Source organism: Merops nubicus, unplaced genomic scaffold, assembly GCF_000691845.1.
Source record: "Merops nubicus isolate BGI_N331 unplaced genomic scaffold, ASM69184v1 scaffold8164, whole genome shotgun sequence".
NCBI lineage: Eukaryota > Metazoa > Chordata > Aves > Coraciiformes > Meropidae > Merops > Merops nubicus.
Genome location: NW_008602244.1, coordinates 52,872 through 67,425, shown reverse-complemented (window position 1 = coordinate 67,425; position 14,554 = coordinate 52,872). Strand labels below are relative to the sequence as shown.

The following is a 14,554-nucleotide window of genomic DNA, read 5'->3' as shown; positions in this document are numbered from 1 at the left end:
CGGCCCAGCGGGGACATCCTGAGGCGGAACCCGCAGCAGGACTACGAGCTGATCCAGCGGGTGGGGAGCGGCACCTACGGCGATGTCTACAAGGTGAGCGGCGTGGGCTCAGCCCCGCGGGTTCTCCGCACGGCCTGGCCGCGCTCGGGGCGTCAAGGGACCCCGTGGCTCCCGACAGAGCTGTGGACTCGGGGCATCCCTGACAGCGTGAGCCTTCCGTCCCCGTCTGACGCTTTTATGTAAAAGGATTGCCTGCTTGCAGCTTTGGAAAACGGTCCGTCTTAGTGGCCCCCTCACTGATTTCTCTTGGAGGTGTGAATCGTTGAATATCGCGGGTGGTGCTTCCCACATCACCGCTGGAGCAGGTAGAGGTTGTCTGTTTGCTGTACCTGCTCTCAGAACGAGTCGATTAAAGCACCTGATTAAAAGGGTGCAAGTTTATCCCGGAGGTTAATAATAGCACTCCAAAGGCAGAAGCAGATTAAAGCTCTTCGGGAGCTGGAAAGGAGTTTACGGCTCACGGTCGTGTTCCTGCTGCAAATCCAGGAGCTGCTCTTGGAACGGTGTGGACTGGCGCTGACATCGCCACAACCACAGCCACGGGAAACAAGAAGGTGGAGGCACGGTGTGTTCCTCTCCTGGTGCTCCCCTGGGAGCTGCCAGCAGCCCCCTCCCCAAATGTCAGGGATGCTTGGCAGCTTTAAGTGAGGAGCTTATAAAGAAAGCCTTAAAGTTTTCAGCCTGCGTCTGGCAATCTGCATGTTCAGCTGTGTGACGGTTTATAGTGCTGTTGAGTGTGTTTCCAATCATCCTGACACAACCAACCTAGGAGAAAAGGTGTGTTCTGCTGCCACATGAAAGGCAGTGGTAATTGCTCATGCTGGGGGAGGGCTCTTCGCTAATGTTCAAATTGAAGTTTTATAGATGGATCTTGTTCCCACCACCCCTTTGAAATGGTTGCTTATGGCCTCGGGGAGGTATTTTTAAAAGTGGATATTTACCTTTTTTATTTGTTATTTCTCCTAGTGCGCCGTGTACGGATCAGTCCCTTTCTTTCTGCTAGATCAAAGCTTTAAAAGGACATTTCAGGTTTCATAAATCTGAAACTTGGCTGCCTTGAGCTACTTCGGGTATGCCTGCTTAGTGCAGGGCAGCACGACCAGAAGGAACTAGCTGCGTTGCTGACAAGTCCCTCTGTGTCATCTCTTTGAGGAAAAAGAACTATTTTGCTTCTCGTTATCCTGGTAATTAGTGGAGAGCTGTGCTGACATGTCATACAGCTTCCGGTTCCGGAGCTGGTTTGAATGCATGGCTCTGCTCTGTGCCATGGAAACATAGCCCCTAAAAAAAAGAGAAAAAGCCACAACCCTGCCCCTTCTATGGGTTATGAAAAACCTGCCTTCTATTCCTGAAACAGTTTCAGATAGGCATAAAGCCAGACCTCAGAGTGCAACCTGGCAAACGTAAATCAAAGTCTTTAGCAGTCTTTTTAGACGTTGTTATGAGCGTAAAACAAGTATCAAGTTAATGAGTTTGAAGTAGTTTGAGAGCCTACCTATGTTTCTAGGTCATGGGTTTGCTCTTTGTTTTTATAAAGCCCTGCAACAGGGAACTGTATCCAGGGAATACTCTGTCAGGTGGCACTGGCTTGTATGACAAATAGTCAAAACAAACTTATTTTTTAAAGTCCTTGATGTTAGGTTTAAAAGTAACTAAGGTAAACCTTTATTCTTGAAAGGACTTCATGTATAAACATTGGATTTTTCTTAGTCCACAGTAAGTCTCAGCACACATGGCCCATCTTGGGCTTGCTCATGGCTGTCAGCAGTGTTTATAAAATGCATTTCTGAGTGAATATCTGATTGTTGTTATGTTGCAGAGCTCAGGCAAAGTTTGCTAGACAGTGCTCTGGAATTAAAAAGGAATTTTCCTCTCACCTCTTCGAGTGGTTTCTCTGCTACTAATGAGTCACCAGCATCTCCAGCATGGTTGTTTTTAGGACGTCTGACTGAGACAGCCTTTCTCATTGTGGGAGTTCTGCCTCTTCCTCAGATGCTTTTTGGTGGTGGTGGTTTGTGCCTTCGATTCTTCTGGGGGCATTTAGAGTAGTTGGGTATTCTTTGGATATTGAAGGTGGGGGTTAAACAAATATTTGCATTCACTATTACATTCTGGAAGAATATTTAAGCCTTTTTAAGAAAAATCTCCTACCCACCTTGCTTTTCGTTACTATTGTGGAAGCTTAAAACCAAAATGTGTTTTCTTAGTGTTTGTAGTTTTTTTCTCTCTTGTCTGTCACATGGCACACAATGATGGATTGTAGGGTGGCTTGTAAGTACTGGATTGTTGTTGGCTTGATTTTGTTTTCCCTCAGAATGCATTTTAAGGCTGGGGGAGAAACCATCTGTAAATCATTTTCTTATCTATTCACAGTGTAGGTAGATCCAAATTTGGGTCTACCAGTTTGGGATGTACAGTTTCTGTTACAATCCTGAGGCATTAGTTGTCTCATCTGTATTGGGAAAGCTTTTTTTCCTTCTTAATAGAGGATATTACCATTAAGCCATTGGAAAAATTTCTCTCTTAAAGCATTATATCAAACTATCTTAAACTGCTGACTTGTGAAAGAGGCTGTAATAATGAAGATTGGGTCCTTATTGGAACTTAATAATATGCTGGCCGTATATTTTTGTCCCCACTCTCTGTCAGATGGTTACTGTCCTCAGCACTGTATCCTTTAACACTTGAAACATGAGGTCTACAAGTGTGAGGTTTTAGTTTGGCTTTCCTGGCAAGATTTGTTTGCCCTCCTTGGTCATATACATGAAAATCTCAAAGCAGCATTTAAAAATGCTATAAGTTTGTTTCATCCTGAAATAGCCTTTGTGTGTGTGCGTGGTTAATGCAGAAACATCCAACTGACCAGTGTCTTAGAAGGGAAAATATAAAAAGCTGCTAGAAACTGTATCTGGAATTTAATCTCCAGTACTAGGAAGTGGCCCATCAGATTCCATCCCAGGTAAACTCCCAGAGCATGGTTAAATATTTCCCAGGATGGGTTTTCATGCCAGCATGACCTGTCAGTGAACATGTAGCTTTTCAGCAGGGCCTTGTAGGCTAATTTGTATAAGATCAGTTTTCCTAACAAGTTCACTTTATCAGCTTTCTAAGCATGTGTTGCTGCACTCCATGATATTCCCTGGAAGTACCTGGACTAGTGTAAGTCTGGCCTGTTTTGATTATCTTGTGGGATTTGGTTGCATCAGAACCTCAAGTCATTAGGTTTATATATATTTATAGTTGCTGGAGTCCTGAAGGGACTTAGAAAACAAGTGCTGTATTAGGGCAGGAATTTACTTTAGCTGTAATTAATTTACTTTTCCTGCATGGGCTTTTTATTTGAGTATTTATTAATGACTCAGAATAGGTCTGGCAGAGATTTAGGGGAAATAATACCCTGTGTCCTGATGAGAGATGTGGGGTCAGCATCCCTTGAGCATCAAAAGGAATTTAAAGTCTTCTACTACATGTAACATCTGAAGGTCTCTAGAGCAGGGATGGCTGGCAGCAGAAGCTCATGTAGGTGCTCTGTACCTGTCTGCTTCAGCAAGCAAGGGTCACTTTTGGCCATGGTCTGATGTTCAGAAGTGTTCCTACAGTTGGGCTCTAGGTGAATGTCTGAGTTGGATAGAGTCATATCTGTGCCCAAGAAAACTTTATACTTGCAGTTTTTTTGGTTGGAGACTAGTGCCTTGACCATAAGGCACTAGAATTTTGTCATGTTTCAGTCTTGTTTTGTAATAGGAACCCTAACCAAAAGTGAAGAGTGTTTATAGTTTGAGGCAACTGGGGGTGCTGAGCCTGGAGCAAAGGAGGCTCAGGGGAGACCTTCTGGCTCTGCACAGCTCCTGACAGGAGCCTGGAGCCAGGGGGGGGTCAGGCTCTGCTCCCAAGGAACAAGTGATAGGGACAAATGGAAATGGCCTCAAGGTGTGCCAGGGGAGGTTTAGGACAGACCTGAGGAACAATTTCTTGCCCTTGAGGGTTGCCCAGGGCTGTGCCAGGCTGCCCAGGGCAGTGGTGGAGTCCCCACCCCTGGAGGGGTTTCCAAGCCGTGGAGATGTGGTGTGAGGGACACGGGGCAGTGGGGACCTGGCAGTGCTGGGCTAAGGATTGGACCTGATGATATTATAAAAGGTCTTGTTCAGCCTAAATGATTCTGTGATTCTATGTGTGAGTGCCTTCAGTGTCAGCCTGTAGACTCTGATGTGGAACAAAAGACTTCCACTCACAACTACCTCCTCTGCCTCCTTCTCCCCCAGCTACCCAGGGCCTGGATTTAGTGGTTTTTAATGCAAGTGTCCCAAACAGAGGTTTAACTAATCTTCAATTTTGGAGGAGGGGAACAAAAGGCTGGTTTGTATTGACTGTCTTTTTGAATGCCCTGGCTTGGCAGCTGAGCTGGGAGATGATGTATTTGCTCAGCCCTCTGCAGGCTGCTTCTGTGGGATGAATGGCTTGATGTCCATCCCATCCAAGAGGCAATGATCAAATATGATCTTGTGCAGCAAATTCTAAAGCTGGCTTGTTTTGGGTTTTCTGAGCAGGGTTGTGAACAGTGCTACAGTAGCTTTCTGTAGAACTAAGCAGAGGGAGAGAGAAATGTATCAAATTAATAGCAGACTATCAGTAAACAAGAGATGCATTTCTAGTAAATATAATGGAAATTTCATTCCTTCTTGAGTCACCTGCTCCATCTCTTTTATTCTCTTGGTTTTTTTTTTAAAATCTCCTACACCAAGTGAAGACATTAACTTAAAAGAAACCTGTACTGGTTTGTCATTGGTGGCTGCTGCAGGAAAGTAGAGAGCAATGCAGTTGGGTTGCAGCAGACACAGACTTTTGCTCAAGTATGATTTAAAACCAAAAAATCTTTTTTTCTTTTTTTAAAGGTTGCCATAAAAGTGAGACTCTGTCCTGTTTGAGTAGGTTTCAGCCCTGCTTGTGTGGTCAGTGCCTTATTTGTCTTACTCACCCTTCACCAAAAGGTTTGCCCAGGGCTGTGCCAGGCTGCCCAGGGCAGTGGTGGAGTCCCCACCCCTGGAGGGGTTTCCAAGCCATGGAGATGTGGTGTGAGGGACACGGGGCAGTGGGGACCTGGCAGTGCTGGGGGGATGGTTGGACTGGATGATTTTAAAGGTCTTTTCCTACTGAAATGCTTCTGTGATTCTGTTCTCAAGTATAATCCCTGGTGCAGTCAAAGGCTGTTGAGAGCCTGTATTTGACATTTAGAAACTAATTCTTAATGCCAATCTGATTTCACAGATCATGAGAACTTACTGGTTAAAATGTTCAATGACTTAAAGCCACCAGGCTGAGAATGGAGTGCCAGGGCCTTGTTTTAACACCAGAGGACTGGGCTCGCTGTGGTAGTTTTTAATCCCACACTCCCAGCTTCACACAACCATGTTTTGGCAGCTGCAGACCAATCGGATGGGCTGTCCATGATTCAGCACTTCTCTCCCTGGTGAATGTGTGCTTCGTGCACAGAGAAGTGACCATAAAACACCTGGCACATCTGGGGATTCCACTCTTCCTCTCCAGATGAAGGCTGCCTGGGTAGCAGTGTGTGCCGTAGCTGTGCCTGGACTCCATGGACTCTTGTTTTTCCCTGTGGTGGGTGTTCAGAATGACATCAAACAGGCACTGTTGAGTTTCTTCTTGCTGAGGTGGAGTTTCTCTTCTAAGAAGTGGTATGCTTTTCCTTTTGAAAGCAGTCAGTAGGGAATGTATATTACTGAGAACCAAGATGCTCAGTGGCTTATTGGCATGCTCCATTAGAATATTTAAAAGTTGAGGGGAAGCCCCTGGATTTTCCATTTGCAGTTTTCATACTTTTTTTTTTTTCCTTATTAAGCTCTTAGTCTTTGTCATGGAACATTCAGAGCTGTTTGGCTTTGAATAGTACCTCCCATTGCTCATGTTTTCTGCTAATGGTGGGTGTTGTTCTCTTCTCACAAGTAACAAGTGATGGGACAAGAAGAAATGGCCTCAAGGTGCATCAGGGGAGGTTTAGATTGGATATTAGGAAAAATTTCCTTCACTGAAAGGGTTGTCAGGCCCTGGCACAGGCTGCCCAGGGCAGTGGTTGAATCACCATGCCTGGACATGTTTAAAAGTCGTGTAGATACGGTGTTGAGGGAGATGGTTTAGCAGAGGACTTGGTAGAGTTAGGATGATGGTTGGACTTGATGACCTTAATGGTCTTTTGCAATGTAAACAATTCTTTGATTCTGTTTCTGCCTATGTCTGTTTCTTGCTGTCTCTTACTTTGGAAAGCAGGTAGTCTCTGAAATCTTAAAAATAAGGTCTGATTTATTTTCCATCTCTTTTGGAGAGAGTTGCTGAAGAGAGGGTTAGGTCCTCAGAGGAGCCAAAAAGTGGCAGCAGAACCAAGGCTGTACCCAGCATCTCTTAAGCCAAGGAGGAGCTGAGGATCTGTTCTGTTGAGTTTAATGCCCTGTTGGTACCAGTCTTGTCTCTGGTGTAGTCTTCAGGAAGACTTCATCCTTCAGGAGACATTCTGCTGGGTAGATGATTTTGCTGTTCCCCCTTTATTTGTGGTACAATCAGTGAGGGAGGCTGAGGCATCCTGCAGACTTGACCAGGCTGGAATTAACCAGAGCTTGTGCTTTTGTTCCCTTCATGTTCCATGTGTTTTTGGAGACCAGCCTCCAACAGGAGAGGTGCTTTGTATGAGCTGTGCCTTTTCTGCCTTCAGCCCAGAGCTGTTTCAACATGTTATCCATTCAGAGGAAGTGAATAATGCAGTTCATGCATCCCCTTTGAACACACACTGCCCACCCCCCAACAGCAGAGGAAATCTCTGAGAAGGAAGAACAGGTCAAAGATCAGAACATTTGCATACCAGTATCTACTTCATCTTTGTCTCCAGAAGATGCCATGGTCGTTTTCATTGCCAACGAGTTTGGATAACTTTGAATGTGTCCAGGATTTATAGGATGAGGTGTCTGAGTGATGCCCAGTTCCATCAGCAGAGGTGTGAGGTAGAACTACCCAGGTCATCCATGCCAGAGGGAACAGCTCTTCCTGTTAGCGAGGCCACAACGGAGTTTGCCAGCTTGTTTTGCTGACACCAGCAACTATCTGCCTGCTCTGCAGCTGGGGAAACAAATACACTTGTTACCTTTATTGGGGTTTGGCTCCTGGCTTCTTGGTTATGGCTCTGAATGAAGAGAATAGGCAGCATCAACCCAAAATGGGTAGACTGTCATAGAACTTGTTCTTCAAGTCAAGGCAACCTTGATGCCTTGCACTTTAGATTGCCAAGACTTTTCTCACATTTTGCCATTTTGTGAGGATTTCAGATCTTGTGTTTCTTCAAGGGCTTAGAATAGTTCATTCTCTATTTCTGAAACAGTCCTGGCAATTAGAGCACTCAGCAATATTTGTTGGATGCAGCAGCCTTTTATTCCTGATATATGACAGTTTTGGTGGCCCTGGGTGCCTTCTGGAATTCCAAGGAGAAGGGCAGAGTATTTTGTCCAAGATTTTGCATTTGTGATTTATAGAACCAGTTACTACCTTGCTTTTAATGGGAGTAAGTTAGTAAGGCAGATGTGATGCTGACAGCCATTGAAAAATAGCAAAAGGCAATTTATTTCACCAGACTTTCCTCAAATCCCTTGCAGAGCTTGCATATGGAACAGGAATTGCAGATATAATTTATCTGAACTTCCCATTAGGCCTCACCAAGTGGAGAAATCTTTCTGACAGGTTAACTTAACCTGTCTAGTTGTAATGAAGGGCTCTCTCTGTATTAGGTGCCACCACGTTTTTCTCCAGGCTGTTGAGAACATGTTTACAAGGGCAGCACCATACAGAGTTACTCATCCTGCATCTCCCTCAGCCCTTTCCCTTTTTCTTGTGTAGGTAATCTGTTCAAGAGTGGCTTGTCTGAAAAATGGGAGTCCTCTCTGCTTATCAAAACAGCAGAGGTGCTTCATTCTCAGTGGAGCCACTTTTAATCCCATTCCCACCTAACCAGCCCTGTTAGAGTCTTCTTATATTGCATTTTAGGAAGAATTTCCTCCATGAAAGAGTGGTGAGGCCTTGGCCCAGGCTGCCCGGGGAGGTGCTGGAGTCACCATCCCTGGAGGGATTCAAAAACATGTAGACATGGCATTTGGAGACATGATTTAGTGGTCATGGTAGTGTTGGGTTAACAGTTGGACTTGATGGTCTTGGAGGTCTTTTCCAACCTTAATGATTCTATGATTCATCTTTTGGATAATATTTAGCCTGTTGGCATCATTCTGAGCCCCAGATCTGCCTGCTCACATGTTCCCCTGCAGCTGTCCTGCAGGAAATGTCTCCATCACGTGAAGGTCTGTGCTGTTGGGAGCTCCTTGTAAATGGAGGCTGTTTAAACTGCTGTTCCTTCCTAGATTGCTTAGGTGAAAATGGTGGTGTTTGGTACTGAGAGGTTTCCATTCTGCTCTTCAGCTGTCTAAATTTCATCACCCAAGCATTAGAGTAATTAATTTTATCTGGCATGGTGGATAGTGTCTGCAAGGACCTTCTCAGCTGCTCAGGGAGCCACAGCTCCTTGACCATGTCTGTTCTTGACCATATCTGTGGAACTCTTAACACTTTTTGGGTGAAAATAATGCACAGGAGGGCGAGCAAAAAAAGTGCTTCCTGGCTCCTCCTTGAGTTGGGGCCAGACGTCAGGGACAAGTCTGTTTTGTGGGTGCTGTTTCCATCCTGACCCTCTCAAATCCCAAGGAAAGGGATTCAAGAGGGGGCTTTCATCCATGGAATCGTTAGGAAGCTGGTGGGGCATTAAGAAAACATCTCATCTCTGAGCCAGTGACCACTAACAGAGCCATCAACAGCCAGCACGTTCCACTCTGCTGTGGCAAGATGCAGTTGAATTATGGGACCAGTGCATTTAGCATCACAGATCTTTCAAAGCTGCTCACTTATGAGACTGCTGGGACGCTCAGATATGGTTTGAGCAGAGGCTGGTCACGAGCAGACAGTAAGAAATCTGGAATTTGTTGAATATATAGAGAGATAATGAAGTGCCAAGGCTTTTGTTGCAAAGCCTTGCTCTCCTCCAGTACTTTCTGCTAGCCAGTTACCCTTTGTGTCTCTACTGTGTGTCTCTGTGTGTCTCTACTGACTTCTCTTGCTCTTGAAGGTAGTAAGATGGTCATGGAAGGTGCAGTCAGAGCTTTGAGCTGGTCCTGGTGGCCCAAACTGCTGCGTTACTGAGCTGATCCATCAAAATTATATTTGATATTTTGGCATGTTGGAATTACTCTTTTTCCCCAAGTCTATTTTTTGTGCCTTCTGTGTGAATATAGTGTACAGAAGGTTCATGTTTTCTTGGAGATGAAGGAGATTTGGCTGGACCTTTCCAGAAGGTTGAATGAGACATGTTTTCAGGTTAGTGTGAACAGCTGCACTTGTGGCCTGTTGAAATTTTGAGACATTCCAGAAAGGCAGGTGCTGTTTCTCTTCGAGTGAAGAGTTCATTGCAGGGGGATTCTCTTGGCTGATTGCTAAGAAATCATTCTTGGGCTTGCTTTGTGTAGCTCTTTCCTGTGCAGCATTAAAGGCATCATTTCTTCTTGCATTTTATGTGATGATCCACCCCAAGAAGCTTCAGTTTTGTTCTGTTCTCAGTTTGTGTAGGGCTGTTTGCTGCAATATAGACTTTGTTGCATTTGCCATAACTCCCTGTACAGACATGCAAAATGAAAGTTGAATTGTCATCATTAGACTCCTAAAGATGCTTGAAAGATTTGGTCGTTAATCTTACAGGATTACAAGATAAGTGGTGAAGTCCCTTGTGCAGGCACAGAAATGGAAACCTGGTAGGTAGAGAACAAAGGTGGAGCTGTGCCATCTTTCACAGATGTCCTTTGTGTTGCTAAAACCTAAAGAGCCACAGGTTGACAGGAAGCAATGCTTGGTGAGTGCTCTCTGCTCACCAGTGACCAACAGCTTCAGGTATTTTGTTGTGTTTCTGATGGCATGAGGGATGGAGCTGGGGAGTGGAGCCAGCTCAGCCCTGTGGGCATCACTTGGGTAGTGTGAGCAGCTCTCCAGGGGTGAGGGCTTCTGAGGCTGCTGAGGTTGTCATCCTCTGCTTCTTGGGTAATCAATGACATGACTAACTTTTTGATTAACATAGTGCCTTTAAAACTTTGTCCATAAGTTCCTGTCCAGAGAGTCTGTTTTTAAATTTGGCTGACAGTATCATGCTGAACACAAAGGGATGTGATCAGTGGCCCTGAGGACGGGTGGGAAGATCTTGAGAATGTTTTCTGATCTGCCATCACTTCAGCAGGCACAACCGACTGCCTGTTCGTGGTACATGAACATAAATTTTTCCTTTTTGTCATCCTGTGGGTGTTGAGGTTTGTGTAAATCCTTCAGTGGGATGTCTTGAGTATGGATTGACTGTGCTGGGTTGAGCAGCTTCTGTAGGGGTGGAGGAGGAGGACAGGCAGGCTGCTGCTTTTCTCCATGAATGCATGACATGATGAGATCCTGAAAGAGGGGAAGCAGTTGTTGCCTTTGTTTCTCAGAGCCTTGGTGCTTCAGGCAGTGTGTGGGAAGTGGGTGTGAGAACCTGCCTCCAGCCAGGCTAGCTGTGCTTGGTTTGCCCCCAGAGAGGTGTGCTGCCAGGCTGTTTCTTCCTTATCAGCTTTATCTCTCCCCAGGGTGCAGGCTCACTGGATGTTGAGTCCATCTTGACATCCTGACTTTGGCCCTCTTACTTTCTCATGGTTTCTGCTTTTATGACTTCATCTCTGTGTTTCGTTTCATGTAGCCAGGGGAAGCTTTCCAAAGCTTCACATGGGATTTGTGTGGGATGCCTGTGAGGTTGCCCTTTGATTCCATGGATGAGTCCCTGCTCTTGGTGTTCATAGAAGAGCAGGAACAACATCTTAACCTTCGTGCAGGTAGAGTATACTTGAGGGCTGTATTGTGTCTTCCAGAGACCGTAATATTACATGTGCCAGCTTAGGGTTTCTACTTAAGGATGTGGCCATGGTCTGTTTTGATTTACAGTACTTCTTTTTCAATCATTCTTTGCTTTTTGGCTGTTGTCTTACATAAGAAAAAACAAAACCCACCCCACAGGTTGGTGTTTTACTTCCTGAGTGTTCTGTGGCTTGCCCCTTTCTGCAGAGCAGGTGTGCAACTCTTCAGCCCTCCAGTACAGCAGTTCATGTAGCAAAAGGGTGCTGAGGACTGAATGTGGGGGGCAGCTGAATTAGGCTTGTTGGTGTAAGAGCAGTGTGCTTGTGTGGCCAAGAAGGCCACCAGCATCCTGGCCTGTATTGGAAATAGTGTAGAGAGCAGGCCTGGGGCAGGGATAGTCCCTCTGGACTACCTGCACTATTCGAGGCTGCCCCTCAAATCCTGGGGTCAGATTTGGGCCCCTCACTCCAGGAAGGACCTTGAAGGGCTGGAGTATGGCCAGAGAAGAGCATAAAGCTGGGGAAGGGTCTAGAGCCCAAGAGTGGTGAGGAGCAACTGAGGGAGCTGGGGGTGCTGAGCCTGGAGCAAAGGAGGCTCAGGGGAGACCTTCTGGCTCTGCACAGCGCCTGACAGGAGCCTGGAGCCAGGGGGGGGTTGGGCTCTGCTCCCAAGGAACAAGTGATAGGGACAAATGGAAATGGCCTCAAGGTGTGCCAGGGGAGGTTTAGGACAGACCTGAGGAACAATTTCTTGCCCTGGAGGGTTGCCCAGGGCTGTGCCAGGTGCCCAGGTCTGTGCCAGGCTGCCCAGGGCGGTGGTGGAGTCCCCACCCCTGGAGGGGTTTCCAAGCCGTGGAGATGTGGTGTGAGGGACACGGGGCAGTGGGGACCTGGCAGTGCTGGGGGAATGGTTGGACTTCCAAACAAAATGATCCTGTGATTCTGTAACTTCATGCTAAGAGGAAATCTTGTCTATGCTACTTTCTAGAGCAGAGGGTGCTCGCAAGCTACAGGGCAGTTTTGGGAGCAGAAGGCAGCCAGCCTGCACAGGGTTCCTCAGAGTCACCATCATGATTTCCTCTGGTTTTCTCAAACACATTCCTTAGCGGTGTCTGGCTCAGGAAGGCTCTTCCATGGAAAATCCACCCGGCTGCTGCAGGGGGAGGATTGCAGCCATTGGGGGTGGGAATTGTAGGCTTTTGCAGAGTTGGAGAGAGAATTGTCAGGCTGAGGAGCTTCCTGGGATGGAGGGGCATTGCCTGAGCAGCCTTGTGGTCCAGCCAGCATCAAGCAAAGGGTTAAAAACATTTAGAAATAAAGAGGATTAAGGCATGATGGAAAACGTTCTCAAGTATATTAACATTTAAAAATATTTCTTTAAAATTCCAGTTACATCATCAAGCCTAATTTACTGTAATATTATCATTTCTGTAGCATGCATATTATTAGAGCAGTGTGGGTTTGGTCCATGTTGAAAGAAAGTTGAACCAGTAGAGTGAGGAATTCACTGGCCAAGTGTTTGGACCCAGGCTATGGAAGTGAAAATGGTGTTTGACAACTGTAGATGAAGCTGCAGAAAATATTTGTTTCTTCTTTTCAAGTTACATCATTTAAATTAGCAGATCAGTCAAAACTGAGAAAACAATTAAAAAAAAAAAAGGAAAAAATTTATTTTCTCTCCTCTATTCTGACTAAAAATAAGGTGTGAGAGGATAAGATAGCTGTAAAATTGTGAGATGATATCTGTAGTGAAATGGCAGCATGTTTCCTCTCTTTTCCTAGTAAGCAGAAGTGCAAGACATGCTTTAGACTTAACCTTACTCATACATCTAGCTCATTTAGAAGTTCTCATTTTCCTCATTAAAAAACCTGCTAAAATGTAATTTCTGTTTATTTCAGCAGAGTTCCAGGCTGGGATTTTAAGTTGCCTGCTGAATTAGATATCTTACCAATGGTTTTTCCATCATCATGAGGTATCAAATGAAGGTTGTAAATAAGTGGAGAGGAAATGATTGTTTTACCCACCTTCCACCTCAAGAAGGTGACAATTAATGTAGCACAGGGGCAAACCAAAGCTTAACCTTAGGACAGAAGAAGAATCTCCTTGCTCCTCCTTCTAACTAATTTTCTTTTGATTTACACAGCTGCTTTTTTATGAATTCTTTCTGTTCTGGTCACTGATTTATTTCACAATAATAACAACAAAGACCAAAACACCCAGACCTATTTTCTTCATGAATACAACTTCATGGCTCATTCCTTTTAGTTTTGTAACTGTGAATTCATCTCTGAGGAACTGAAATTTTAAGGAGCAGCTTTGTTGGAGTTAGATTTTTCTACTTAAATCTACATCTTTTTCACCTAAACCTCTTTGGGTTCAGTCAAATAAATTACAGTAAGGAAAAGGAGTTGATAAAGCCTTCCAAAAATCAGAGGTACAAATCTTTGTACTGCAGAAGAGCCCATGTGACATGATAGCTGGGGGGGTTGCCCCAAGACACCGTAGTAAGGAGCACACATGGCTCAGCTAGAGCACCAAATACTGCAGTTCTGGGCAAAATAGCTTCTATAAACCAAATAAAAACCCCAGCAAAATGCAAATGCTTGAGTATTTTGTCCAGACTAATCTGAAAGTATGTCCAAAAGTATTTCTGGTGTTTTGGGAAGTTGCATGCAGGTGGTGATGGAATAAGAGTTGCAATCTTGGAATTGCAGTTTCTTCTCCTTGAAATGCCAGCTGTGGTTTCTCAGTTCAGTCTTCTGAGCAAACACATCTTACTGTGGGTTAGCTCAGGGTTACCAAGACAGCAGGAAAAAACTTATTCTTTGGTATCAAAGAAGTAAAATGATGGACTTAAATTCTTTAATACAACACAGGTCACCTAAAAAAAAAAAATAATAAAAAAAGGTTTAGCAATATCTGGAGGGTGGGGGGCAAGAAGCTGGGGCCAGACTCTTGTCAGTGGTGCCCAGCACCAGCAAAAAGGGGCAACGGGCACAAAATGGAACCCCGGAAGTTCCATTGGAACAGGATGAAAAACTACTTTGCGTTGAGGGTGCCCGAGCCTGGAGCAGCTGCCCAGAGAGGCTGTGGAGTCTCCTGCTCTGGAGAGATCCCAAACCCACCTGGACACCATCCTGGGCACCCTGCTGTGGGTGAGCTGCTGGAGCAGGGGGGTTGGATGAGATGATCTCCAGAGGTCCCTTCCAACCCCCACCATGCTGGGGTTCTGTGAAAAAAGAGCAATCCATGGCCTTGTCCTTCAGGAACTTCTTTCCCCCTGCCTAGAAAGCCTTGTTGTGATGGGAAAGCACAGTCTAGTGCTTTGGAGCCCAGCCATGGATTTCCTGCATGACTGTGAGATGTTCCTTAGTGGTTCTATCTTTTTTATGTGCAGATAACCAGAAGTTCTTCATAGCTTCCCTGAAATAAAAAACTGTTGGTGTGTCCCTCTTGAAGTGGGGTTAACAGTGCTGTCTTGACTGGCTAAGGATGTTTGGACACTGTTCAACTTGATGGACTCACTGATTTC

General features: G+C 45.3%; 1 protein-coding gene across 1 annotated transcript in view; it reads left to right on the top strand.

Annotated features, from left to right (window-relative positions):
* The first annotated feature begins 6 nt into the window (after window positions 1-6).
* The window catches only part of MAP4K5 (mitogen-activated protein kinase kinase kinase kinase 5), a 66,519-nt gene continuing 51,971 nt past the window's right edge, over window positions 7-14,554 (top strand). The window contains exon 1 of the mRNA XM_008938285.1: window positions 7-93. The gene's annotated coding sequence lies outside the window, so the exon portion shown is untranslated. The remainder of the gene's footprint in view (window positions 94-14,554) is intronic.